Raw genomic sequence first — 27347 nt, 5'->3', positions numbered from 1 at the left:
CTCCTAAATGTAATGTGATGCGAGGGCACTTCAACTCTTTGGTGTTCTTTCCCAAAATGCATAACCTCAATCTAATCAGGAGAAAAAATAACAAGACTATGCCTGTACTCCTCAATACTGTCAGGGTCATGAAAACACTCTGGTAATTCCTGAAATGCTTCAGCAGTTACCATATGACCCAGCATCCCACTGTAGGTACACACCCAGGAGAGATGACAACATATGTCTATATAAAAACTTGGACATGGACGTACATAGCATCATTATTTATAATAGCCAAAAATGGAAATAACCCAATTTTCCATCAATTAATGAATGCATAAATAAAATGTGGTATATTATTTGGCAATAAAAAGGAATCAGGGGCGCCTGGGTGGCTCAGTTGGTTAAGCGTTTGCCTTTGACTCAGGTCATGATCCTGGGGCCCTGGGATCGAGTCTCGCATCAGGCTCCCTGCTCAGCGGGGAGTCTGCTTCTCCCTCTTCCTCTGCCCCTCTCCCTGCTTATGCTCTCTCTCTCTCTCTAATGAATAAATAAAATCTTAAAAAAAAAAGAAAAAGGAATAAAATAGTGATATGTGCTATAACATGGATGAACCTTGAAAATGCTATGACAGTAAAGCCAAATATGCAAAAGACCACATGTTGCATGATTCCATTTATATAAAATGTTCAGAGACAGGCCATCAATATAACTGTACCCAAGGAGTTTTCCCCTTTCCATCCTGACTTCCAGAAAGTTCTGTGGGTCACCAGCCCCTTGTTCCCATTATCCTGTTCAAGCTGCAGTTCAGGATTTTGTCACAAGGTGGCATCAACGTACCACCAGCGTCAAACTTCTGTCCTACAGAATGTTTGCAAGAAGTAAAAAATAAATAAATAAATAACAATAACCACCCTAAAAACCCAGGCTGTGAACCTATACAGAATGACTTTACACCTGAAAAAATGATAGATGTAAAATAAGATTGTGATATACTATGGGGTCCGGAGACATCAAAACACCTGGTGGCAAGGGCGCCTGGTAGGCTCAGTCAGAAGAGCATGTGACTCTTGGATCTCAGGGTCATGAGTTTGAACCCCACGTTGTGTATAGAAATTACTAAAAAAAAAATAAATAAACTTAAAAAAAAAAAAACACCTGGTGGCAGTGGCATGCTTTGGCAGTCTGTAGCAGGCATGCAAAGGGCAATGCAGGGCAGAAGAGGAAATAGATAACTAAGAGAGGATGGGGCTCGGAGTGGGGTCTGGGCAGCTGTGGTCTGTGTCATGGACAGGGGATGACAAACAGGGAGTATAAGTTGGTCTGGGTAGCCTGCAAAGATGGGGTAATAGAAGGTGAACACCCTGTTTTCTGGTAGGGACACTGCACAGTCCACAATGTACATCAGCTGGCAATAATGAGGGAAGAGATAAATCAATGAACACCAGGTAGTCTGCGGTTAGTGGAAAATGAATCTGCTTTAATACACTTATGAATTTTCCTAGCAGGATGGGTATCAGAGTAAACAAACCATTTTTCCCTGATATTTAAAAAAAATTTTAGATATCTGAATTGTGAACTCAGCCAGAGTCACCTTGTGAGCACATGAATCAGATCTTGTTGCTCCCATACTGCAACCCTCCAAACTCAGAATGACTCCAATCTCCATACACAGCCCAAAATATGTGGCTCCTCTCTGCCCTTCAATCTCATCTCTTACGACTGGCACTTTGTCTGCCAGACTCTGGCCACTTGAGTTCATCCTCTGCTCCTGGAACTAGCGCCACACACATCACAAACCAAAATACCAGCCCAGGCCCGGTTTCCTCTTGTTCAGGACTCAGTTCAAATGTCACTGCCTGAGAAACAGCATCAGTGACAACACCATCTATAACACTCCCTGTCCCCATCATTTCCTACGCAATGGATACATTTATTTTCTTTAAAGAACTCATCCCATATGAAATTCTCCTGCCTATTTATTTGCTTACCTGCTTATTGCCAGTTTTTCCAGGCTAGAAACAAAGCACCAGGGATGCTGCCTTGTCTTGTTCAATGTGACGCATCCATGGCAAGTGGCTACTTCAATGGCTGTTATAGATTGAACTGCATCACGCCCAAAAAGATATGAACCACCAATACCTCAGAACATAACTGTATTTGAAATTAGGGTTGCTGCAGATGCAATTAGTTAATACTGGAGTAGGGTCTGTCCTCAAACAAATGTGACTGGTGTCCTTATGAGAAGACAGCCATGTGAAGACAAAATAGGGACAACACACTGTGATGATGAAGACAGTGATTGGAGCCAACATCTGCAAGCCAATAAATGCAGAGATTGCCAGCAAACCACCAGAACCTAGGAAGGAGCATGGATAGTCCCCAAAAGGATTTTGGGGGAAGCATGACCCTGGAAATACTTTGATCAGGGCTAGCTTCCAGAATTGTGAGCTAATAAATTTCTATGGTTTAAGCCATCCAGTCTGTGGTACTTAGTTACATGAGCCTTAAGAAACTATGGCAGTCCTTCCCAAATAAACACTGAATAGTATGACTGAAAAGAAAGAATTGTTCCCTTTCTGATCCACTGGGAGCACACACAAATATTTAAAGCTGAGCTTCCAAAGAAACTGACATCAAAATAAGACATTAAATGATTCAAAATTTTAAGAAACCCTTGTTGCAAATTCACAGCAGTGCTATTCAATCTTGGGTGAATACCATAACACACAGGAGAAATCATTCTCACTCCACCTCCCTGTTTTGGATACAGCAGACCTAGGGTGATCTTCTGTACCTGTTATTTTAACAAGCACTCCATGCCAACTTGATGAGGGGGTATATAGACCATACTTGGAAAACTCCTGATCTAAACATCTAACATTTCTGTACCATTAATTTAATGCCTACCTTGCAGAGTTCTGTGATACGTGGTGTGTCTCTGTTAATAAATTACTCAAAAGGGCACTGGTCCTTCCCTCCCACCTATAACCACAGATTCCTTTCTCACATGGGATCTCACTTAAAGTCCACAATACTCCTGGGTGGTTGGGAGAGTTGGGTATTGTTATTCTGTTATATAAAAGACACTGGAGGAAGAGTAGTGACTTACCTAAAGTATCCCAATGATGGGACCCTGATCTTGTCGCTCTTGTTCCAGCAATTTGTCTAGCACACTGGACATCACACCTGGTTCTTCTCTATTGTTTCCTGTTTCTGGGGCTCACAGTTCACACACTGCTCTGCTTTCACTAGAAGGGAGAGACAGGAGATCATTCAGCACATGGAATAGAGAGGAAAGTGAGAGGAAGGGAGAACACACGAAAGGCAGGGAAAAGGGGCGAGGATGTGCTTGCCTGTCCTCACTCAGGTCACTGGAAGCTGTGCAGTGACACTCTTCCTCTTCTCCAGCTCCATCTCACAGCCCCCTCCCGTACACAGCAGTGACACTGAAGCTCTTACATCATGGAAATATGGGCTCATCCCTGCTTGCTGCTCCATGTCCGAGTATTACTTTTTTTTTTTTAAAGATTTTATTTACTTGACAGAGAGAGAGAGAGAGACACAGTGAGAGAGAGAACACAAGCAGGGGGAGTAGGAAAGGGAGAAGCAGGCTTCCCGCCGAGCAGGGTGCCTGATGTGGGATTCGATCCCAGGACCCTGGGATCATGACCGGAGCTGAAGGCAGATGCTTAACAACTGAGCCACCCAGGCGCCCCATGTCCAACTATTCTATCTGGTACTCATGCTATCAAATTAATGTCAGAGGCAACATTACATTCCTTCTATATTTTGGGAAATACTCCATTTTGCAGAGCAAAGTACATACTGAAAGTATTTTGGGAGGTGACAAATAGACACAGAACCTAATTTGAAGGGGTAAACACTGGCCAATTCGGTAACAATGTGTGCATCAAACTACACAATTATACTGTCAGATGGTAAGCCTTTGAGCAAAATAAAAATCCATGAGTCATACTAATAAAACAAATACATGAATGAATGAATGAATAAATAAATAAATAAATGAGATGGAAAAGCTCTTCCCAATATATATTTTTTTAAAAGATTTTTATTTATTTATTTGAGAGAGAGAGAAAGCATGAGGTGGGGAGGGTCAGGGGGAGAAGCAGACTCCTCGCTGAGCAAGGAGCCCGATGTGGGACTCGATCCCGGGACTCCAGGATCATGACCTGAGCCGAAGGCAGTCGCTTAACCAACTGAGCCACCCAGGCGCCCACCCAATATTTTTTTTTAGATTTTATTTATTTATTTGACAGAGAGAGAGAGAGAACAAGTAGGCAGAGAGGCAGGCAAAGGGAGAGGGAGAAGCAGGCTCCCCGCTGAGCAGGGAGCCCGATGCAGGGCTCGATCCCAGGACCTTGGGATCATGACCTGAGCTGAAGGCAGTGGCTTAACCGACTGAGCCACCCAGGTGCCCCACTTCCCAATATTTTAATGACAATTTATAAATCTAGAAGGAATGACAATTGTAAGATCAACACGTAAAAGCTATCATGGTAACGAGTGATTCAGGCAAGAATTACAAATGCATTTTCACTCTGTATGAAATACCCCAGTGATCACTGAGTCACCAGAGTAACCTGTCCAGTTACTGTCCACTTGGACAGTAATGCTGTCCAAGGAAAGCTGGGAAAAAAACAAACAGCAACTATCCTGACTTGTCTCCTAACATGTACTAGGAACTAAGGAGGACTGACATAACTCACAGTAATTCACCTCACATATTCCTCACAAGAAATATTCCTCACAGCTACACACACACACACACACACACACACATTCATATGTGCTCACTCCCTCTTTTTCTTACCACCCAAGATCCAAGGAATTAATTGAGGTGGATTTGTTTGGGGATAAAGAAGGAAAACTCCACAATTCAATTCAAACCAAACAAATAAAGTTAAAAGCCACTAAATTATTTCATGTTAGTAACTAATTTTCTGAAGATGACCTGTAGAATTTCCCATGGGTCATTTGATTCCCTAGGATCAGTATATTGCCAATCATATTTAAAAGCCAATAAGGCAATCTAAGCAAATGAATATTGTGATGATGAATTTTGTGTGTCCACTTGGTGGGGCCACAGTGCTCAGATATTTCATTATACTGGATATTTCTGTGAGAGTGTTTCTGAATGTGACTTACACTGAAATGGGCAGTCTTTGAGTAAAGCAATTAGCTCTCCATAACGTGGGTGGGCTTTATCTAATCAGGTGAAGGGCATGAACAGAACACAGGGCTGATCTTCCCTGGTCTAGAGGGAATTTTGCCAGTAGACTGCCTTTGACATCATCTACAACATCAGTACCTTGTGGTTCTCTAACAGACTGCCTTCAGACTCCAACTGTAACTCTTCCCTGAGTCTTCAGCCTGGCAGGTTCTCCCATTAGATTCTGCCAAGTCTCCAAAATCTCGAGTCAATTCCTGAAAATATATCTCTATCTATCTATAAACACTCTATTGGTTCTATTCCTCTGGAGACCCTGACTAATATAGGTCTTAAACATCAAGTATTTTTTCCATACTTAAGTAACTTGTGCTTTCAACCAGAAACATTACCCAGCAACATTTTCCTACTGAGAGTTCAGTGAAAATATAATTAAAAAGTGTAACACAAAATACTGCCATTAACAATAGCATAAAAAGTATGAACTACATAGAGAAAACTATATAGCACATGCATATTCACATGTGCAAGGCCAGTACTGTGACCCCTGCAAAACATCAGCTGAGAGAAATTAAACAAGGCCTAAATAAATGGAAGGATATATCATCTTCTTGAGGGAGGAGACCTAGTATTATTATCTATCCTCCCCAAACTGACCTATAGAATCAATACAATCCCAATAAAAATCCTAGCATACATTTTAAAACATAAGTTGACATTCTTATACTAAAAGTCATGTGGAAATAAAAAGAGACAAGAATATGAAAATAACTTTGAAAAAAAAGAATAAATTGAGAGGATAAGCACTGTCTTATTTCAAGACTCATCATAAATCCACAGTAATCAAGACAGAGTGGTATTGGGATAAAGATAGAATTGTATATCAAAGGAACAACATAAAGAGTCCACAAATAGAACCACTCATAAATGAATAACTGACTTTTGACAAAGCTAAAGGCAATTCAGTGCAGGAAGTGTAGACTTTTCAACATATGGTACTGGAACAAGTGGGTCTCCATATGCACAAACATCAACTGCGATAGATATAGCACACCATATGCAAAAGTCAACTCAAAATGAACAAGAGACTTAATAAAAAGCTAAAATATAAAACTTCTAGAAGAAAATGCAGTAGAAAATCCTTCTGACCTCAAGTTAGGTAAAGATTTCCTAGATAGGACACCAAAAGCAAAATCAAGACAATAAATAAACAAATTGAAAAACTAGACTTCCTCAAAATTAAAAACTTTGTTCTTCCAAAGACATTATTGAGAGAATTAAAAGACAAGCTGCTGACTGGGAGAAAATTTTGCAAGTCATATATCTGATAAAGGACTTGTATCTAGAAGAAAAATTCTTATAAATGTCAATTAGAAGAGGAGAATTACAAAAAAGATGATGGACTAGGGGGACCCTAAGCTCACCTCATCCTATGGATCCAACTAGATAACACTCACATCAATGGAAATAACCCAGAAAATGACCCAAAGACTGGCAGAGCAATCTCCACAACTAAAGGTAGAAAAGACCTGTACCTCTGAAACAAATAATACATTATATGTTAAAAAAAAAAAAGATAGTAGGAAGGGAAAAATGAAGGGGGGAAATCGGAGGGGGAGACAAACCATGAGAGACTATGGACTCTGAGAAACAAACTGAGGGTTCTAGAGGGGAGGAGGTGGGGGGATGGGTAGGCCTGGTGATGGGGATTAAAGAGGGCACATACTGAATGGAGCACTGGGTGTTATAAGCAAACAATGAATCATGGAACACTACATCAAAAACTAATGATGTAATGTATGGTGATTAACATAACATAATAAAATTTTTAAAAATGTAAAAAAAAAAAAAAAGAAAAGAGGCCATATCAGAGAGGGTAGGAAAGGCAGAGATGCAGTTAGAAGCTAAAGGGAGCCCTGGGACCTTCTGCAGAGGGAGAGACCCTGGCATGGAGAGGGGAAAGAAACAGACTATCACACCAGGAAGCCCACACAGGAAAGATAAATCCCCATAACATTTGGCTTTGAAAGTGAGAGGGGCCAAATTTTATGAGTTGGAAAGGAAAGACTGTAAGTAAGAGTAAGAAAAGTAGGAAGCACAAAAGCAGTAAAAACTAGTATTTCTGTAAAAATCAGTCAAGGGATTCATAAAATAAAAGGATGTTAAATATGACACCATATACCTAAAATGTTGGGGAAGAGGAGTAAAGAATGGGTTCAAACTGAAGCAACCATCAACTTAATATAGACTGCTGCATGTATAAGATGTTATATACAGACATGCCCGTGGCCTTCATCAATACTGCTGGGAGCGTCCACCTGCCATCCACCAGTATGGTAACATAATTACAGTACCACCAATTGCTAAGTAACTATGGGCTACCATCTCTAGGCTACACCCAGGGAACGGGGAACAGCCAGGCTCCCAAAAGCAAATATGCTGAGTTGCTAGCCATCATCAAGGAGTTGGGGAAGGAAATTGGACCCACCTATGCAGGGAACAAGAGTGCCATGGAGAGACTAAAATGAGGCATTATTCACACCAGAGGACTGGTGTGAGAGTGCTTGGCTGAAAAGGAGTGGAATGCCAGATCCTAGCTGCCTGTTAGTGCGGAAGGTTTTCCATCTTCTTCCAAGATGAGAAGTTACAGCTCATCTCCCATGCTCAGATGAAACTTTTTTTTTTTAAAGATTTTATTTATTTTTTAGAGAGCGAGCGAGCGAGAAACAGCATGAGAGGGGGGAGAGTCAGAGGGAGAAGCAGGCTCCCCGCTGAGCGGGGAGCCCGATGTGGGACTCGATCCCAGGACCCTGGGATCATGACCTGAGCCGAAGGCAGATGCTTAACCATCTGAGCCACCCAGGCGCCCTCAGATGAAACTCTTGTTTTCAAAATGGTAGCAGTTTGTTTTCTCCTTCCCGTGTCCCTCCCATGGTTCATGAGGCTCTGAGATTGAGAAATATTTTGCAGATGACTAGGATTTACATTTTAAATAGTTAGGAACTACCCAGGATTTTTTTTAAAGCACTGATTTAAAAGTTGCATGTAAAAGATACTTATCTCACAGCAAAGATACCAGTGTCTCCCTTTCATCCTCTTTTGAATACAGTTAGGTTACCCAGATTATTCTTTGTTCCTTTTCATAAGTTAATACTACAACTCTGAGGGTTTTGTTTTTAGTGCATATGTTTGCCACATGGTGTGGATTCCATTTAATGTAACTTCTTTTGTGCTTAATCATTTGCTTGTATGACTATCAGTGCTTTAAGGTCAATTTAAAAAATGCACAAGTTATGAATACAGAAGAAAGAGCAACCTAACAAACCTAACCTAACAAGAAACCCTGAAAATTTTCCTATTGAGACTGTGTATGGATTTCAGTTCCGCCTTTCCTGTAAGTTGATCTAAACATCTGGAAGAAAGTGAATAAAATTGTTTGCATCTTTGTATGTATTTATTACTTGATGTAATAAAACTTATTTTCATTAACAACAAAAAAGATGTTATATACAAACTGAACAGTAACCACAAATCAAAAACCAGTGACAGATATGCAAAAAATAAAGAGAAAGGAATCCAAGTATATCATTAAAGAAAGCCAGCAAACCATGAAAGAGAGCAAGAGAAGAAAGGAACAGAGAAGAACTACAAAAACAACCACAAAATGGCAATAAATACATACCTACCAATATCAACATAATGAAGGTCATGTATAAAGAACCCACAGCCTTCATCGTACTCAATGAGGAAAAACTGAGTTTTTCCCCTAAGGTCAGGAACAAGACAAGGGTGTCTACTCACCACTTTTATTCAACATAGTACTGGAAGTCCTAGCCACAGCAATGAGACAATAAAAAGAAATAAAAGGCATCCAAATTGGTAAAACTTTCCCTATTTGCAAATGACATAAAACTATATATAGAGGGCGCCTGGGTGGCTCAGTTGGTTAAGCGACTGCCTTTGGCTCAGGTCATGATCCCGGGGTCCTGGGATCGAGTCCCACATCGGGCTCCCTGCTCAGCAGGGAGTCTGCTTCTCTCTCTGCCTGCCAATACTCCTGCTTGTGCTCTTTCTCTCTGTCAAATAAAGAAATAAAATCTTATTAAAAAAAAAACTATATATAGAAAACCCTAGGACTCCACCAAAAAGCTACTAGAACTGATAAATGAACTCAGTAAGTTTGCAGGATACAAAATCAATGTACAGAAATCCATTGCATTTCTACATACTAATAATGAAGCAGCAGAAAGAGAAATTAAGAAAACAATCCCATTTACATTTGCACCACAGTAACAACATATCTAGGAATAAACTTAAAGAGGTGAAAGAACTCTACTCTGAAAACCATAAAACATTGATTAAAGAAATTAAAGATGACCCAAAGAAACAGAAAGACATTCCATGTTCATGGATTAGAAAAACAAATATTGTGAAAATGTCTACATTACCCAAAGCAATCTACACATTTAATGCAATCCCTATCAAAATACCAACAGTATTTTTCACAGAACTAGAAAAATCCTAAAATTTGTATGGAACCAAAAAAGACCCCAAATAGCCAAAGCAATCTTGAAAAAGCAAAACAAAACTGGAAGTAACACAATTCCAGACTTCAAATATGTAGTAATCAAAACAGTATGGTACTGGCACAAATAGACACATAGATCAATGAAACAGAACAGAAAGCCCAGAAATAAACCCCCAATTATATGGTCAATTAATCTTTGACAAAGGAGGCAAGAATATGCAATGGGAAAAAGACAGTCTCTGCAACAAATGGTGTTGGGAAAACTGGACAGCTACAAGCAAAAGAATGAAACTGGACCACTTTCATACACTATACACACATATGTATATACATATATATATACACACAAATATGTATACATATTATATATATCAAATGGAATATTATTCAGCCATAAAAAAGATGGAGTCTTGCCATTTGCAACAACATAGATGGATCTAGAGGGTCTAATGTTAAGTGAAATAAGCCAGTCTGAGAAAGAAAAATACCATGTGATTATACTCATGTGGAATTTAAGAAGCGAAATAAATAAATAAGGGAAACAAACTGGTGGTTACCAGAGGTGAGGTGCGTGGGAGCATGGGTGAAATAGGTGAAGGGGATTAAGAGTATACTTATCTTGATGAGTATTAAGTAATATAGGGAGTTGTTGGATCAATATACTGTACAACTGAAACTAGTATAACATTGTATGTCAACCACTGGAATTAAAATTTTTAAAAAGAGAAGAAACAGACACTAAAATAAGTGATTGGGCAACATATTTGAAAGTCACCAAAAGAGATACACAAATGTCAAATAAGCACATGAAAAGATGCTGAACATCATTAGTTATTAGGAAAATGTAATCCCACTACACCCCTCTGAGAATGGATAAAATAAAAACAGTGAGCATACCACATCCTGGCAAGGCTGTGGAGGATGGAACTCTCATACACTGCTGGTGGCAATGAAGTGGTGCAACCTCTTTGGAAAGCAGTTAGTCTGTTTCCATATGATTCTATCCTATACCTACCATATGATCCAGCTTTCACACTCTAAATGTACTTACCGAAGAAGATGAGAGCATATGTCCAAGCAAAGATTATACACAAATATTCATAGCATCTTCATCTACAAGAGCCCCAGATTGGAAAAAGCCCAAATACCTATTACCAGTTGAATGGATAGAATAAATTGTATATATCCACATAATGCAATATTAGTCAATAATAAAAAAGGAAATATTCATATATGCAACAAATAAATCTAGAAATAATTAGGTTAAAGGAAAGCAAACTGACAAAAAAATACACATTTATGATTTCATTTACATAATATTGTAGGAAAAGAAAACTAATCCATACTGACAGCTAATCAGGGGTTGCCTGGGAATAGCGTCTGGTGATGTGGAGAGCAAGCCTGGAGAGAGGTAGATGGGGGCATTACAGAGGAGCACAAAGGTTTTTGAAATGATGGATATGTTCATTATCTTGACTGTAGTGTTGAATTCACAGGTGTATACATATATCAAAACTTACTAGAGCACATACTTTAAATATGTACAGTATCAACCCCACTTCAATGAATTATTTAACATATATTTATATATTCACACTTGTCTGATGCAGTTAAATCAGGTAGAAGATTCCCATGATTATGTTCTTACAGTCTTAACAGACCCACACTATATCTAATCAAATTGGTCCACACTACATAAAACCAAAAAAGAAGTAATCATTTGCAATGAAACTTAACCAGATATTTAGGGAGAGTTGATGTCCATTTCCTTCTGAAGTACAGATACAAAAATATGACATCCTAGGTAAAAATTATAATATTTAAGAGTAACTGGTAATTTTATGGAAAGTGGCTATCATTATAATAAGGCAAAGTCTAGGGTAATAATATTTTAAAAAATACTAAATTCTAGTAACTGACATTTTAACTGATTCTTCAAAAATTTCTGGCTCTTTAAAAAATTTCATTATATAATGGAAAACAAACATGGGTATCAGGAGAGAATCTATGTTACAATGTGAATTTGCTAGGAAGATCTAACAACTGCACATTTCCACACCCATCTATGAGATATGTGAAAATTGAAAGTTATTATATACATGGCAAGAACACTTTAGGTATATTTACTAAAAATGCATATTAAAGACCCACTTCCTTCTCCAAATGGACAATTTATTGCTTTTCAGCAATAATAGGCATCTCTAGGATTGTCCATGAGGGCTACTACACAGCATGTAGCTGCCGATGGAATGAATTTCCACCTGCTAAACCTCTTCTCCCATGATGAGATCAAAGCAGTTTCTCTATTTTTAGGCTGGTTTGTGAACCTCACAGGAGGTATTCCACAACATGCTTTTATTCCTATCTGTGAAATCACTTGAGCCAGGCATCCTGTACCACTAAGTATGTGAGGTATTGGGGTCTCCTGAGGACTTTGGCCTTGAATCTGGAGCAGAAGCATCAGCAGCCATCAGGACACAGATCCTCAGAAACTGCCTCCTTCAGGCATCTGATATGAGCTGGGCCACAAGCATGAGAAGCTACATAGGGAGAGACAGATCCAGCTACCAACATGCTTTATTGATGTAACTAAGTGCCCAGCACCATGCTAGGATAGTAGGTTAGTGACAGTGACACTGATACAATGGGTCATGGTCATAACAACCACATATTATAATGGAATTCTCACCTGGCCTTTTTCTTCTCCTTTCCTTATCTATCCCCCAACAACGAAGTTGGAAAGGAATAATAAGTGGACTGAATTCATACAGACATTCATGATCCCACAATAACCACAGGGCCATGGGCTTGCTCATATGTATCACTAAATGTTCTCAGCGATCCTGAGTTAAGCATTCTTATCCCCATTTTAAAGTAGGGGAAGATGAGGCTCAAGGTCATTATCTGTCTTCCCTCCTGTACCCCTGCCTTTAGAGGAAAGCAGTTCCAGGACACCCCTTGAGCAGGACCAACACTCATTGGAGCTGGGCCATACCCCAGTGGCTTTACCTACAAGACGGGGTCACCGAGTCCCAAAACGGGAAAAAGTGACTTGGATCTGGGATCCCTTTGTCTCCCTACACACTAGGGCAGTTCAGCCCCCACCGCAGGACCGATCCCTCAGCTGAGTCCCAGACACCTAAGAGGCAGGATATGCTCTTCTTGCCAGGCCAGGTCTGTCTGTCACCACGGTTGCCACAATGACTTCACATATCTATGGTAACCAGGATACTCAGGCTGGTCCTTCACATAGGAAATTTCTCCCATCTTGCAGCCATCAGTTGCTGAGTCCTGAGAAGCTGCATCCTCACAGCCACCCAACACCATGGTTTCATTAACTGCATGAAGAGCTGTCCTCAGATGTAAAAATCAATGACTTCCCAGCACATGTTTAACACCTCCTGCATCCATCCATCCATTCATCTGTCTATCCAGTTAACAGGCATTAGGACCAAACTCTACACCATCACTTTGGTTAAGCTTTAGGCTTCTCCAGAATGAAAAAGGAAAGGAAGTAAAGTGTTGAAAGGGTGGGGTTGTAAATTGAGATGTTAAATCTAAGAAGAGATGGCTCCTTCCCATGAAGATTTCAACCTGCTCAATTCTCTTATCATTGATAATTTAAAAATATGCATTAATGCCCTGGGCTTCTCTCCACATCCCTGTCCTCTTTACATATATTCTCCCCTTAGCAGCAAAATTCTAAGAAGAATTCTCAATACTCATTCACATCCCACTGCACCTGCCTTCAAACTTAGTATTCATCTCTAATCTAACTGGGCTGTGTTTCCCCATGCTTCCACAGAAATTACATTTGCCAACTCAGCAACCACCTCTTTGTCACACTTACAGATCAGGAATGTTGAAATGATTGTTCAAATGGAGGCAAACAGGTATTTTCCCAAGAGGAAAAGATTTCCTTTCCCCCATGACAGAGTTCAATTGCTTGGGTATAAAAGAAGATTGTATTGCAGTACGATCAGTAAAAGCTAGAGTTTATCCTAGGAATGCCCCTTTTCCTCCCAGAGTTCCAAAAAGTTCTACCCGGTAGGTTTGGGCACTTCCCTCCCAGTTTCAGCTCGGCAATGTTCAAGCTGCAGTTCAGGCTTCTTTCACGAGGTGGCACCAACGTACCGCCATTTTCTCATTCTTTAAAAAGACGTTTATTTATTTTTTAAAAGATTTTATTTATTTATTTGACGGAGAGAGAGACATCGAGAGAGGGAACACAAGCAGGGGGAGTGGGAGAGGGAGAAGCAAGCTCCCCGCTGAGCAGGGAGCCCCATGCGGGGCTCCATCCCAGGACCCCGGGATCAGGACCTGAGCCTAAGGCAGACGCTTAACGACTGAGCCACCCAGGCGCCCCAAAAGACGTTTATTTAAAGAGCCAAAAAAAAAAAAAAAACCCCCCAAAACAAACAAAAAGCAATACCCTCCCTTAAAATCCAGCCTATGAAGCTATGTACAGAATGATTCTAATTCTGCCTGGGGTGTGGGGGGGGGAACCTGATAATATAAAAGACTAAAAACATATACGCCAGGGTCTGCAGACGATGAAACACCAGGTGGCAGTGGCGCCTTGGCAGTGGGCGGTGGGCGAACAGCAGCTCAGGACAGGTGGGAGGTGACTGAGAGAAAATGGAGCGTTAGTTAGAGCGGGATCTGGGCAGGTGTGTCCTGTATCATGGACAGGGGATGACAGATGGGGTGCGGTGGAAGAGAAGGTCTGATTTGTCTGTACAGGGGTAGGGTAATGTAATGTGAACACCGTGTTCTCTGGTAGAGAGCCCTGTGTACGACCTACAGGGCACATCAGTGGACAGTGATGAGGGAAGAGATAAATCAATGAACATGATACAGATTTGGGGTCAACAGCAGATGGAGCTGCTTTAATATACTTATGAATTTTCCAAACAGAATTGGTTTCATAGAGTACACAGACCGTTTCATGATATTTTTTACTCTGTTGCCAAACGTACTCTTGAAAGAACACTTATGGAAATGGATGTGGTGCTACCTGGTGGGAAGATCTAATACTGCAGCTGTGAAGTTTCAGATAAGGGGTTGAGCAAGGGGGAGAGCGGGGTGGAGGTTTGGGAGCTTGCCAGTGTTTCTTGCAGTTTTATTTAACTGGAACAATCCCTCTGCATTAATCACTTTTCTAGGATATAAAAAAGCACATATTCTGGAGTATCTAAACCTGAGATTAAAAGTCCTGCTCCAGTCTGAATTACACACACACACACACAGAGTCAATTTAATTTTTTTTAATCTACTTCATTATCTATCTTCATTTCTCCTTGAAATTGAATATAATGGAGACTTTACAAAGTAACTAATATATGTACACATTTCTCAATCTGTTCACAAGTCTTTTTTGTTTCCAAAATTTTATGAAAGTACCATTTTTCCTGAATACAACATTCCAAATAATAAAATATATTTATAAAGTGAAATTGTCCTGCATCTCTCACTAGACCTACTCCTACCCCCCGACCCAAATGGTCTGTTGTCAATAGAATGGTGCCTCCTAACCGCATATCTGAGATATTTGCAAACACTTTCCCCAATGTCTTCACACAATTCTTTATGGTAATTTTTACTTTTTTTTTTTTAGATTTTATTTATTTATTTGACAGAGAGAGAGAGACAGCAAGAGAGGGAACACAAGCAGGGGGAGTGGGAGAGGGAGAAGCAGGCTTCCAGCTGACCCAGGAGCCTGATGTGGGGCTCGATCCCAGGACACTGGGATCATGACCTGAGCCGAAGACAGATGCTTAAAAACTGAGCTACCCAGGTGCCCGTATGTTTTTTACTTTCAAATTTGCTTTTCAATTTCAATAATATTGTGACTTTAAAGCTTTATGGAGCATAATTTTTTTAAAGTTGAATAACACACTGGGAGCATGTAATGACGTCTTATGGAGAGATTAGAGTGTTCAGAGCCCTGGAGGCATTAAAAAATTACAGAAAAATTTCAGAGTTATTCCAAAATTAGCTGTTGATAGGGAGATGACAAAAAGCATTTCCCAATTTACATGAACTCCTCTAAAATCAGTATCCTGGTATAGATATTAGTAATAATGCTGAATAACTTGAATAGCTGTTAGGATTAGATGAGATGAAACATAAAGTACAATTTCTTAAAGCAGTTCTATACAGATCACTTTCCTTCCCTCAAGATAACCTGTCCCAAGGTCAATACCCGAGCTTCTGCCCAAACCCCACTCCCCATTTCAGGGATCAGCCAATGGATGTGGTGCAACACCCCAGGTCTCTCAGCACAAGGAGTAGAATTTCATCTCCTCTGAGTGAGTACCCAAGGGACCACAATAGCAGGGGGGTTGTGATCCAACCATTTCTCCAGCCCTGAAAACCCATCTTTGAAAGGGGAGGCTGCTCTGTGTTCTCTAGGGAGGGCAAGGGATAGAACCTCATTCCCATCTTGCCACTTATTTGGAACAATGACTTAGGCTCTGTCAACCTGAGCCTGGTCATCTGTGAAGTGGGGCTCACCATACTTTTGTACAGAACTGTTCGAAAGATTAAATGAGAAAAGTTATCTATATCATACGGCATGTAGTGGGACTTCAGGGGCCCTTTAAATGTTGAGCTAGAACAGTAGGTGCTGGCTGAGCCTCAAGGCTAAGGCAGGCACTGTGAAAAGTTGTTTCTCTTAATGAGGTTATAGATATGTAGAGGAGGGAAGAAAATATCTCTCTGACATGCCTTGAGTCAAATTTTTGGAGACAGAGGTTCTCTACTTTCTTAAGTGATTCAGAATCTCATAAGAGCTGTTCAACATCATGCCCCTGAGCAGACCCTAATACAGTTGCCAATGCTGGGAAGACAGGCTTGTCTGACTCATCTGGTGAGCTCAGTGGTGCTAACACCAGGGTAGCACACTGTGGTGTTTGCCTAACTGCTGCTCCTGGATGGCTCCATATCCTGATAGATTTGTAGGAAAATTCTGGACCCATCACAGTCACCAGTGCAGGGGTCCTCAGAGTCCTCAGAGCATGCATTATCCAACCACATCACATTAGGATTCTTGCCACCCACTGCCTCTTTGAGAGGCAACAATCCACGAATTACTAGCATTTCGCTGACATGCAATTATCCACTCTTCCATTCACCTATGGCTAAATATATATTGATCTCAAAACCCATACTGTTCCACTGGAGATGTCCCACTAGCTTCATCCTCATTCAGTCATTGACTTTCTCTCTTTCCCTCCCCGCCTTCCTCCTTCCCTCTCTCCTTCTCTCCCTTCTCTGCCTCCCTCCCCACCCACTGGCCCTCAAAATCAAAGTTCCAGAAAGCATTTTCTGCATTCCCTGTTATTCTTCACTTTCCACTGACTTATCTCACTGCACTAGAGCTTCTGTCCCCAGAACAGAACGTGCTCTCACCAAGGTCACAGGCATCTTTCTGTCACCAAGTCATTATTTGTATAAATATATGAAGATATGAATATTACCTTTAATGACTACCTAAAAGATGTGTACTTTTGCAGACTGCTTCTGTCTCTTCATAACAAATCTTTGACTGTTTCCACGCTCTGGAGAATGTGGTGCTATACAAAGTTAAGCTGTCCTGCTCCTTAACTGTGCAGTCCTGGGCCAAGTCCCTATTCTCTGTGTCCCTCAGCTTTTCATTTATAAAATGAGGATGAGCAACAGTATCTACCTCATAGGGGTGCTATGAGCATTAGATGACTCAATAAAAAAAATCATTAGCACATAAGAAAAATTTAGCCATATTTGTTTTTCTTATATGTCCTTATTAGCATTACTATCCTCTCAGGCATGAAAGATAAGATATAGACTGATGTTTATCCATAATCAATGACTTTTGGGGTATGTGGTTAATGAATGTATTAGTGCTTAGACCTGCCATAACTAAATAACAGGAACTTCGTGGCTTAGAACTATAGTAAGTTATGATCTCATAGTTCTCAAGACCAGAAATCTGAAATCAAGTGTTGGTGGGACCAGGCTTAGAGCCTGCAGCCTTGAGAGGAGAATCCTTCCTTACCTCTTCCAGTTTCTGGTAGCTACTGGCTTTCCTTGGTTTGTGGCAACATAACTCTGCTCTATCTTCACATGGCCTTCTTCCTGTGTGCGTGAAATCTCCCTCTCCCTTATTTATAAGGACACCAGTCATTGGATTTGGGGACCATCCTAAATCCAAAATGACAACTTTTCAAGATCTCTAACTTAACTATATTTGCAAAGACCCTATTTCCAAATAAGATATGGAGGGGGTGGTAGAATTTGGAAATATTTGGGGGGTACACAATTCAATCTACTACAGTGAGACAAGCAAGTTATAAAGTTAAATGTTAAATAAAGATGAGATCTTATGTTTTGCACATAAATATATAAATGTATGAATACATACATAAATACATAAGTACCTGCATAAGAATACTTGAATACTTCTGGAAGAATATGATACAGATGAAAATATTAAAAAGGCTTTACATTGGGTGGTGAACTTTGAGGTATTATTTTCCTTTCCATGTCATCTACTTTTAACTATAATAAACACCAATTACTCTTGCAATTACACAAAATATTAAAATGGCTGGGAAACATAAGCATTTTCTTCCCCAACCATAGGTAAGCCATTCATTTTAGAACAGAACATCCCTGGGGCCCAGGAAGGGAGACAAGATACTGGAGGGCCCAGTGAGGGAGACAAGATACAAGATTCCACAGGATAAGAGGACACCATTCCCCAAATTCCAAACCACACTACTGAAGATCAATATTTTAAATTTTTGCCTAGTTAACCGAGAAAAAAACCATGGGACCTTAATTAGTTTTCTTTTGCTGTGCCCTAATTCAACAGTAAGGTTGAGGATCTTATAAGATGAAAAGCAGTAGTGTACACTGGTTAAATGTAGGGGCTCAGCAGCCACACAAATTCTGTTCAAATCTAGTCTTGTGACTTGCTAGCCCTGCCCTCACTCTGCCTCAATTCCCCGTTGTGTAAAGTTGAGCAACAATAGCTCTTCCTCCTAGGCTGCAGTGAGGTTGAAATGAATAAGTATAGGTTTAGCACTTCCAACAGTTTGGAGCACAGAGGGAATCAGCAATATTAACCTTTCTTATCATTATTAGCATATCACAATGGACCATTAGTGATTTTACTAGCATTTTTATTATATGGGCTTATATTAACTGGCAAGGATTGACCTTCATGTTTGTTGTAAAAAAAAAAAAAGTAGTTTACAAAGCTGTAAGTAGGACACCATCTCATTGCTATTCTTAAATATATATGGCTATATTTGAATGGCAAAATTTCTGAAAATTACAAATTTATTAAACCACTAGTACTTATCCATGAATAGTAGACTTTCAAATGTTTCTAATGATTTTTATTTTGCTTTCATTCATTTTCCATTTTTTATTTACAATGAAAGTGCCTTGGTTTTGGAAGTTAAAAAAAGTAATCAGAAAAAATAAATATCTCCAGCCTTTCCCATAGGAAATGGGCTCAGTGTTAGAATGGGGAACATCCCTAAGCCAAAGGAATTAGATAATAGGATGGTCCTAGAACTAATTTATGAATCTACCACATGGCAGTCTTAACTGGACAGCTTCAGGGACATACGGATGCCTAGGGGAAGGGCAAGCATGTCTCTCAAATAAACCTTATATTCTGCAGTCCTACAGTGTTTCTCCTTCCCAGGATTTAGTGAAGGTCATGAGACAAAAATATTTTTACAACATGCTTCTTTCTGTTCTCTCCAAATAAAGGTACCTTTAACTAAAAGCAGGTTCATGAGTTTAACCCCCAGTTAGCCAAACAGAGAACCACAGGGGAGAGAAAGGGAGAAACTGCATGAGATCACCCAGTGCTCAGCCCACAGCTTCCAGAAGGGAAAATGCTGCAACAGCAGGATTCACGGGCAACTTTAGTCACAGGCTCCTTCAGCCTAGGGACCAGGATAACCAACACACACAGATTAAAACAGCTTTGAAATATTTTCCTTGTGCAACTAAAATAGTAAAAGGAAAGGAAAATATACATATGCAGAGCACTTGTAATACAAATTAGCAGCAATAACATGGATGGACCTTGAGGGTATTATCCTAAGTGAAATAAGTCCGACAGAAAAAGACAAATACTTCTTTCTCTTTCAAGATTTTATTTAAATTCAAGTTAGTTAACATATAGTGTAGTATTAGTTTCAGGGGTAGAATTTAGTAATTCATCAGTTGCATATAACACCCAGTGCTCATTACATCAAGTGCCCTCCTTAATGCCCATCACCCAATTACCCCATTCCCTGCCCCCATCTCCCCTCCAGCAACCCTCAGGTTGTTCTGTATAGTTAAGAGTCTCTTGGAGCACCTGGGTGGCTCAGTCGGTTGAGCATCCGACTCTTGATTTTGGCTCAGGGTCATGAGATTGAGCCCGACTTCGGGCTCTACGCTGATGATGGAGCCTGCTTAAGATTCCTTCTCTCGGGGCGCCTGGGTGGCTCAGTTGGTTAAGTGACTGCCTTCGGCTCAGGTCATGATCCTGGAGTCCCTGGATCGAGTCCTGCATCGGGCTCCCTGCTTGGCAGGGAGTCTGCTTCTCCCTCTGACCCTCCCCCCTCTCATGTGCTCTCTCTCATTCTCTCTCTCTCAAATAAATAAATAAAATCTTAAAAAAAAAAAAAGCTTCCTTCTCTCGCTCTCCCTTTGCCCCCCACCCCTGCTCGCACGCACACATGTGCACGTGCTCTCTCTAAAAAGAAAAAAGAGAAAAGAGTCTCTTATAGCTTTCCTCCCTCTGTTTTTATCTTATTTTATTTTTCCTTCCCTTCCCCTATAAAAAAAAGAGACAAATACTGTATGCTACCATTTATATATAGAATCTAAACAAACAAACAAAATAAAACTTATAGAAAAAGGGATCAGATTCGTGGTTACCAGAAGTGAGGGTTAGGGAGAGGGGGAATTGGATAAAGGTATAAACTTCCAGTTATAAGATAAATAAGTAGTGGTGACAGATGGCAGCTATACTTCTGGTCAGCACAGCATAATATATAAACTTGTTGAATCACTATGTTGTACACCTGAAACTAATATTACATTGTATATCAACTATACTCAAATTTAAAAAATAGGTAAGTAGTGGAGATGTAATGTAAAAAATGAGGACAGTAGTTAACACTGCTGTGTGGCATATTGGAAAGTTGTTAATAGGATAGATCCTAAGGGTTTTCATCACAAGGAAAAAACTTTTTTTTGTATCTGTATGAAATGATGGATGTTAACTAAAATTTTTGTAATCATTTCACAATATATATAAGTCAATCATTATGCTGTACCCCCTTAAACAAATACAGTGCTATATGTCAATTGTATATCAATAAAATTAGAAAAAAAATTTAAAAAGAAAAAATTAAAGTAAAAAAAATCAGCTCAAGTTCTAAATGGGATACATCCCTAAACCAACCAAGGGATTTGGATGTCTTTAAAAGAAAGGAAAGTGGGGCGCCTGGGTGGCTCAGTCGTTAAATGTCTGCCTTTGGCTCAGGTCATAATCCCAGGGTCCTGGGATTGAGCCCCGCATCCGGCTCCCTGCTCCACAGGAAGCCTGCTTCTCCCTCCCCCACTCCCCCTGCTTGTGTTCCCTCTGTCGCTGTGTCTGTCTTTGTCAAATAAATAAATAAAATCTTAGAAAAATAAAAATAAAAATAAAAAATAAAAGAAAGGAAAGTTTCGAGTCTCTTACGTGAAAAATCTGCAGAATTTCATTCAAGTACAATTGACTGTTGAAGAACACAGGGGTTAGGGGTGCTGAGCCCCTGCACTGTTGAAAATTGGAGTATAACTTTTGACTCCCCAAAAACTTAATTACTAATATCCTACTGTTGACTAGAAGCCTTACCAATAACATGCAGTTGATTAACATATATTTTGTATGTTATCTGTATTACATACTGTATTCTCACAATAATACCTTTTTCTTAATTTTTTTGGTATATCTAGGCTACACAATTCATCTGCTTTTTTTTCAAATTGTTGCAAATCTCCCAAATTTTCCAATATATTTATGGACCTAAGCACTGAATGCAGTACTTAGGTCCACGTGTAAGTGGACCCATGCACTTCAAACATGTTGTTCAAGAGTCAACTGTACATTTAAAATCATAGACAAAATGGATAAATTTTTTGAAAATTACAACTTATTCAAATTGACCCCAATAGAAACAAAGAGTCTAACTAGGCCAATTACATGAAGAAACAATGAATGAGTTTAAATAATTCTCTCATGAAAAAGCACAGGATGAGATCTTTCCAGAGAATTCCACCAAACCTTTAAGAGTTTAAACTATTTCACGGGCTTAGAAAATATGTAAAATGCTGAAGTATAAGACTGATTTTAAAAACAGTAACAATTTCACAAAAAAATAAATTACACAATAGTATCTATAAGAATATGAAGGAATGTTCTTTTTTTTTTTTTGAAGGAATGTTCTTAAATAAAATATTACCAAACACAATTGAATAGCACATAAAAATAGATCATGACCTTATAAAGCTTGTTCCAAAAATGCAAAGGTGTTTCAATATCAGGAAATCTGTTAATACAATCTAGTGTATTAACAGAGCCAAGGAAACAATTATATGACACCTTCATTTGCAGAAAGGTATTTATCAACATCAACACTCACTCATGTTTTTAAAAAACTCCATAAAATTGGAATTGGTGGGTAATTTCTTAACATGAAAATATGTAACTTGTTGTGATGAGTACTGGGTGTTGTATGTTAGTGATGAATCACTGAATTCTACTCCAGAAACCAATATTGCACTGTATGTTATCTAAGAAAAATTTAAATTAAAAAAGAAAATATGTATACACACCTCAGACAAAAAGCTAGCATTCTACTAAATGGAGAAACACTAATGGCATTCCTTCTAAAGCCCAGAAAACTAAAGATAAATCATCATCATCATCATCATCATCATCTTGAAATCAGGGAGAAAGAATGCATTATTTAGGGGAAGAAAATGGCATGAAGGATAGCATATTTCTTGTCAAAAATTGTGTAGTGCAGAAGGAAGTGGCACATTTTTCAAGTGCTGAAATAAAGGAACGGTCAACCTCAAATTCTATCTCCAACTAAATTATCCTTCAAGAATTAATAGCAGTAAAAAGACATTCTTAAATGAAGGGAAACTAAGATTATTTGTCACCAGCAGATATACCCTAAAGAATGGGTAAAGGAAACAGAAAGGAATTGATATAAGAAGAAATTCAGGAAAATATGGAAGGAAAAAAGAACAACAGAAAGCACAAAAATATGGTTAAATATTTTCCTTTTCCTCTTGAGATTTCCAAATTCTGTTCAATGGTAGAAGCAAAAATTATAACACTATCTGATGTGGTTCTTTTTTTTTTTTAAAAGATTTTATTTATTTATTTGAGAGAGAGAGAATGAGAGACAGAGAGCATGAGAGGGGGGAGGGTCAGAGGGAGAAGCAGACTCCCTGCTGAGCAGGGAGCCTGATGCGGGACTCGATCCGGGACTCCAGGATCATGACCTGAGCCGAAGGCAGTCACTTAACCAACTGAGCCACCCAGGTGCCCTATTTTTTAAAAGATTTTATTTATTTGATAGAGACACAGCGAGAGAGGGAACACAAGCAGGGGGAGTGGGAGAGGGAGAAGCAGGCTTCCCGCTGAGCAGGGAGCCCAATGTGAGGCTCGATCCCAGGACCCTGGGATCATGACCTGAGCCGAAGGCAGACGCTTAATGACTGAGCCACCCAGGCGCCCCTGATGTGGTTCTTAATATATGTCAAGGAAATACTGAAGACTGTATCACTATAAATGGTAGATGGTAAAGGGATTGTATTGACCACACCAGCAGAAAGTGCTGGGCATGCAGGTACTCACCACTGTTTGGGGCACCTATTATTCATGAATGTATGAATCAAGAAATGAATGAGAGATATCCTGAGATAAGGGCATACCTTTTCCCCATATTCTAACTAGATGGTTATGAACTGAACATCACTTCTTAAGACATTTGGTTACTTTGACCTCAGTGATCTTTTCTCTTTCCTTAAAAAATATCTCTATTGGGGGCGCCTGGGTGGCTCAGATGGTTAAGCGTCTGCCTTCAGCTCAGGTCATGATCCCAGGGTCCTGGGATCGAGTCCCGCATCGGGCTCCCTGCTCCTTGGGAGCCTGCTTCTCCCTCTGCCTCTCTCTCTCTCTGTCTCTCATGAATAAATAAATAAAATCTTAAAAAAAAAAAATCTCTATTGGAATGCAATGCTTTCCAGGTGTTCCAAACTGTACAAATACTACATATCTTACTTCATTAGCTCCATTCCCTGGTTATTAGATACTTCTGCTCTAAGGTCAAAGGACTCAGGACAGCCTAGGAATCATCCTTTGCATGTTTGTTAATTTCTACCTTCGGTAAGCTGGCAGAAAGATGAATTTAGAGATAAATGGAAAGAGCATTGTGGGTCCACCTGGGAAAACACTGAAGCTACCCAAAAAGAATCCAGGATAGGGCCAACTGTGTATGTGCATGCAATTAACGTGACTGAAATCCAGAAAAAACCCACATCCCAGGTGAGATCCTGTGCAGAGTCTACTGAACACAGTTTAAAAGTTCGGGTAGTGTGAACACATTTAAAAAGATCAAGTAGTATGGACAATAGCAAAATGCATTTTTGTGTAAAGTATGCAGAGCTCATGTTTCTACCACAGCACAGTTACCCAATAATCAGGGGGTGTTTGGTCAACAAATCCAGCTCCAGTTGTGGTCATGGTGCCACATTTAACCCTGCAGAAATTATAAGTGTGCAAAAGCAATATGTAAAAGACAGTGACAGTGAATGTTAAATTTTGCTTAAACTTGTCCAAGCCGTGTGGTTCTCTGATATAACCCACTGAACTTATGAAAGGAGTTGAGGCAACAAAGGAGGAGAAAAGCCTCACCGAGTGATCTCTGGGAGGATACAGAAATGAAACAAATGAAAGCATGGAGAGAGAGCTAACGCACAGAGAGAGTGTTCTGGTTATGTGACTGCAGGAGGCAGGCAGAAACTTGCTGACACATGGGATTCTATGGGACCCAGGGTCAGTGAGAAACAAAAAAGTATCATTTCCAGCCAGTGTGGGGTTCTATTAATGGTAAATCCTTCCCCTTGATGTCTGCTTCTACTTTAATGAAGGTTTAGGGAGCTGAACATCAAATCAGCTTTACTACTGTCAGTGCTCCTGGTTTTTTCCTGCCCCCATGGACCAGTGAGACATATAGGGCACTTTCCTTCTCACCAACAGTTGTGTCATTTCAGTGTGTAAAGGGACTACGTAGCATCCCATGGAAGCAAATGTGTCCTTTTAAAATCTCCAATCAATCCTAAACCAGGGTGGTCTCAGCCCCCTAGAGTGTCCAGTCAGTTACCTCTGAGCCCTGTCTGCTCACCTGGGAGCCCCCATTCTTCACCAGTTTGGACTCCCTGTCCCCACCCTCCTATTCATCATCCATAACCCCTGCCCACTGTGCCAGGCCCAGTTCCTCTTTGAGGAGTGTCTGACGACTCCAGTGAACTCTTCCTCCTCTTTATATATTAAGGAGGTTCTACAAAGGTCACTATAACTTCTAAAAGGACCAGGACCCTGTGAAACCATTACCATGACCTCTGCAGCCCCCAGGCCACTGAAGGTGTGCTCAGCGAACACCTGCTTCATAGTGCAGGTCACAAGCAAGGGAAGGAACTCATCCTGGGATGGCTCAGGTACTGAGACCTGGGAAGAGCTCCTGACTCTCAGTGCAGTCTTCTTCCCTGCCAATCCCCCAGTTACCTCTTCCTGGAGCTTCCGATAGGTTCCAGACTCCCAATTATGTGCAGTCCTAATGTGAACAAGGAGGGCACCAATAGAGGAGAGGAAAAATACAATTGTTACCATGTGAAGGGTGAGGACTTTCCCCAGCCCAGCTCCTTTACACTGCATACCACACAGATGGCACCAAATTTCCTACGTAATATGTGTGTGTGTGTGTGTGTGTGTGTGTGTGGTGTGGTGTTCTCTACTTCTTACATTCCCAAATGCTCACTAAAATATAGTAATTCTATTGAGACTAAGAAACAACATCCTTGTTAAAGATCAGAAGAATTGGAATGGGAAGGCAGCAAACACTGGCATTGTGAATGATGTACCACATACTGAACTGCAATCTCAATGAAGTTTTCTTCTGGAACTTCTCACAACACTCCCTGAGTATAAGGGCCAGGAGGGACATATGCAACATGTAATTTTAATAAATAGATATAAAGTTAGATCATATATATATAATAAATAATAATAATATATAGTAAATATATATTACATATTATAATATTCATTACATATTATATATTATTACATTATACATTTATTAATTATAATATATAAGTATTACATAATATGTATTATATAATTAATTATGTATAATAAACAATATATACGATATTAAATATATTTTATATATAATATGCATGATATACATATTAGGTATACATAAATCATCAAGGTGGAAGATAGCTGTGTATGTATGATAGCTGTGTATGTATGCAGTGAAAATGTGTAAAGCAGTATTATATTTCGTTCATGGAAGCTAAGAGAGTAGATCTTAAAAGTTCTCATCACAAGAAAAAAATTTGTACCTATGTGTGGTAACCGACGTTAACTAGACTTATTGTGGTGATCATTTTGTAAAATATACAGATACTGAATTATTATGTTGTACACCTGAAACTAATATAATGTTATATGTCAGTTATATCTCAATAAGAAAAAAAGACAATGTACATAAAAAGCAATATAAATCCCCAACAAATACTTAGAAACACACCACACATAAGTAAAATGAAAAAAGAATCATATTTAGTCAGTCAAACAAGTCAAAAATATAATGTAGGGGGTGCCTGGCTGGCTCAGTCAGTAGAGCATGTGACTCTTGATGTTGGAGTTGTGAGTTCAAGCCCCAGATTGGGCCTAGAGCTTACTTAAAAAAAAAAATTAAAAATAAAGACAATAAAAAAATATAAAAAGTAACGTAGAATATGGGCCTCATTATGCAAAAGAATATATATCTCAACATGGATTTATAGATATTTATGTGTGATTAAATATAAGTTAGCATATTATATAGAGAGAAAAAAGTCTGGAGAATAGGTATGAATAAATCAACAGTGACTATATTTGTATTATGTAGGGGGAGAAGGTGAAGACAGAGAGACAGAATAATTTTAATTTCTAATGCACTGTGATATTGTTTGATATGTCTTAAACAACTAAACCATTAACTGGTGATGTGACAAATACTGAAAGGTGGGGCCGTGCCTAAGGGTCACTGGCACACACGGTTAAGCAAAACGAGTACTCACTGAATCTGAAACAGAGAAAGATATTCCCACACAAGGCAACAAACCTGGCACAGGCTATGTGGGCTCTTTATCTCTTGGGATGTAAGTGTTCCAGGCCCAAGGCCCATTCTTACTATAACTGAGTGGGAGTTGAAAGACTGTGCACATAAGCCTTTCATTCCCAACAGGCAAGAATGTAGCAGGATTGCCATCAGTGTGTAGAAAACTCCAGAAAGTTTTGCCTATACAATAAAATCAATA

The 27347-nt window shown here is 39.6% G+C and overlaps 1 long non-coding RNA gene and 1 pseudogene across 1 annotated transcript in view; one reads left to right on the top strand and one right to left on the bottom strand.

Moving 5' to 3' along the window:
• Positions 1-27347, bottom strand: part of LOC123848449 (uncharacterized) — a 103377-nt gene that overhangs the window by 51824 nt on the left and 24206 nt on the right. The window contains exon 3 of the long non-coding RNA XR_010406222.1: positions 3095-3233. This is a non-coding gene — a long non-coding RNA (uncharacterized LOC123848449). The remainder of the gene's footprint in view (positions 1-3094; positions 3234-27347) is intronic.
• Positions 610-7770, top strand: LOC123848442 (cyclin-dependent kinase 2-associated protein 1-like; annotated as a pseudogene).

This window comes from Mirounga angustirostris, unplaced genomic scaffold, assembly GCF_029215605.1.
Source record: "Mirounga angustirostris isolate CCGP_5_RB_7025 unplaced genomic scaffold, mMirAng1.0.hap1 SCAF_11, whole genome shotgun sequence".
Taxonomy (NCBI): domain Eukaryota; kingdom Metazoa; phylum Chordata; class Mammalia; order Carnivora; family Phocidae; genus Mirounga; species Mirounga angustirostris.
The sequence above is the reverse complement of the archived record's forward strand: the minus strand, read 5'-3'. Positions and strand labels throughout refer to the sequence as shown.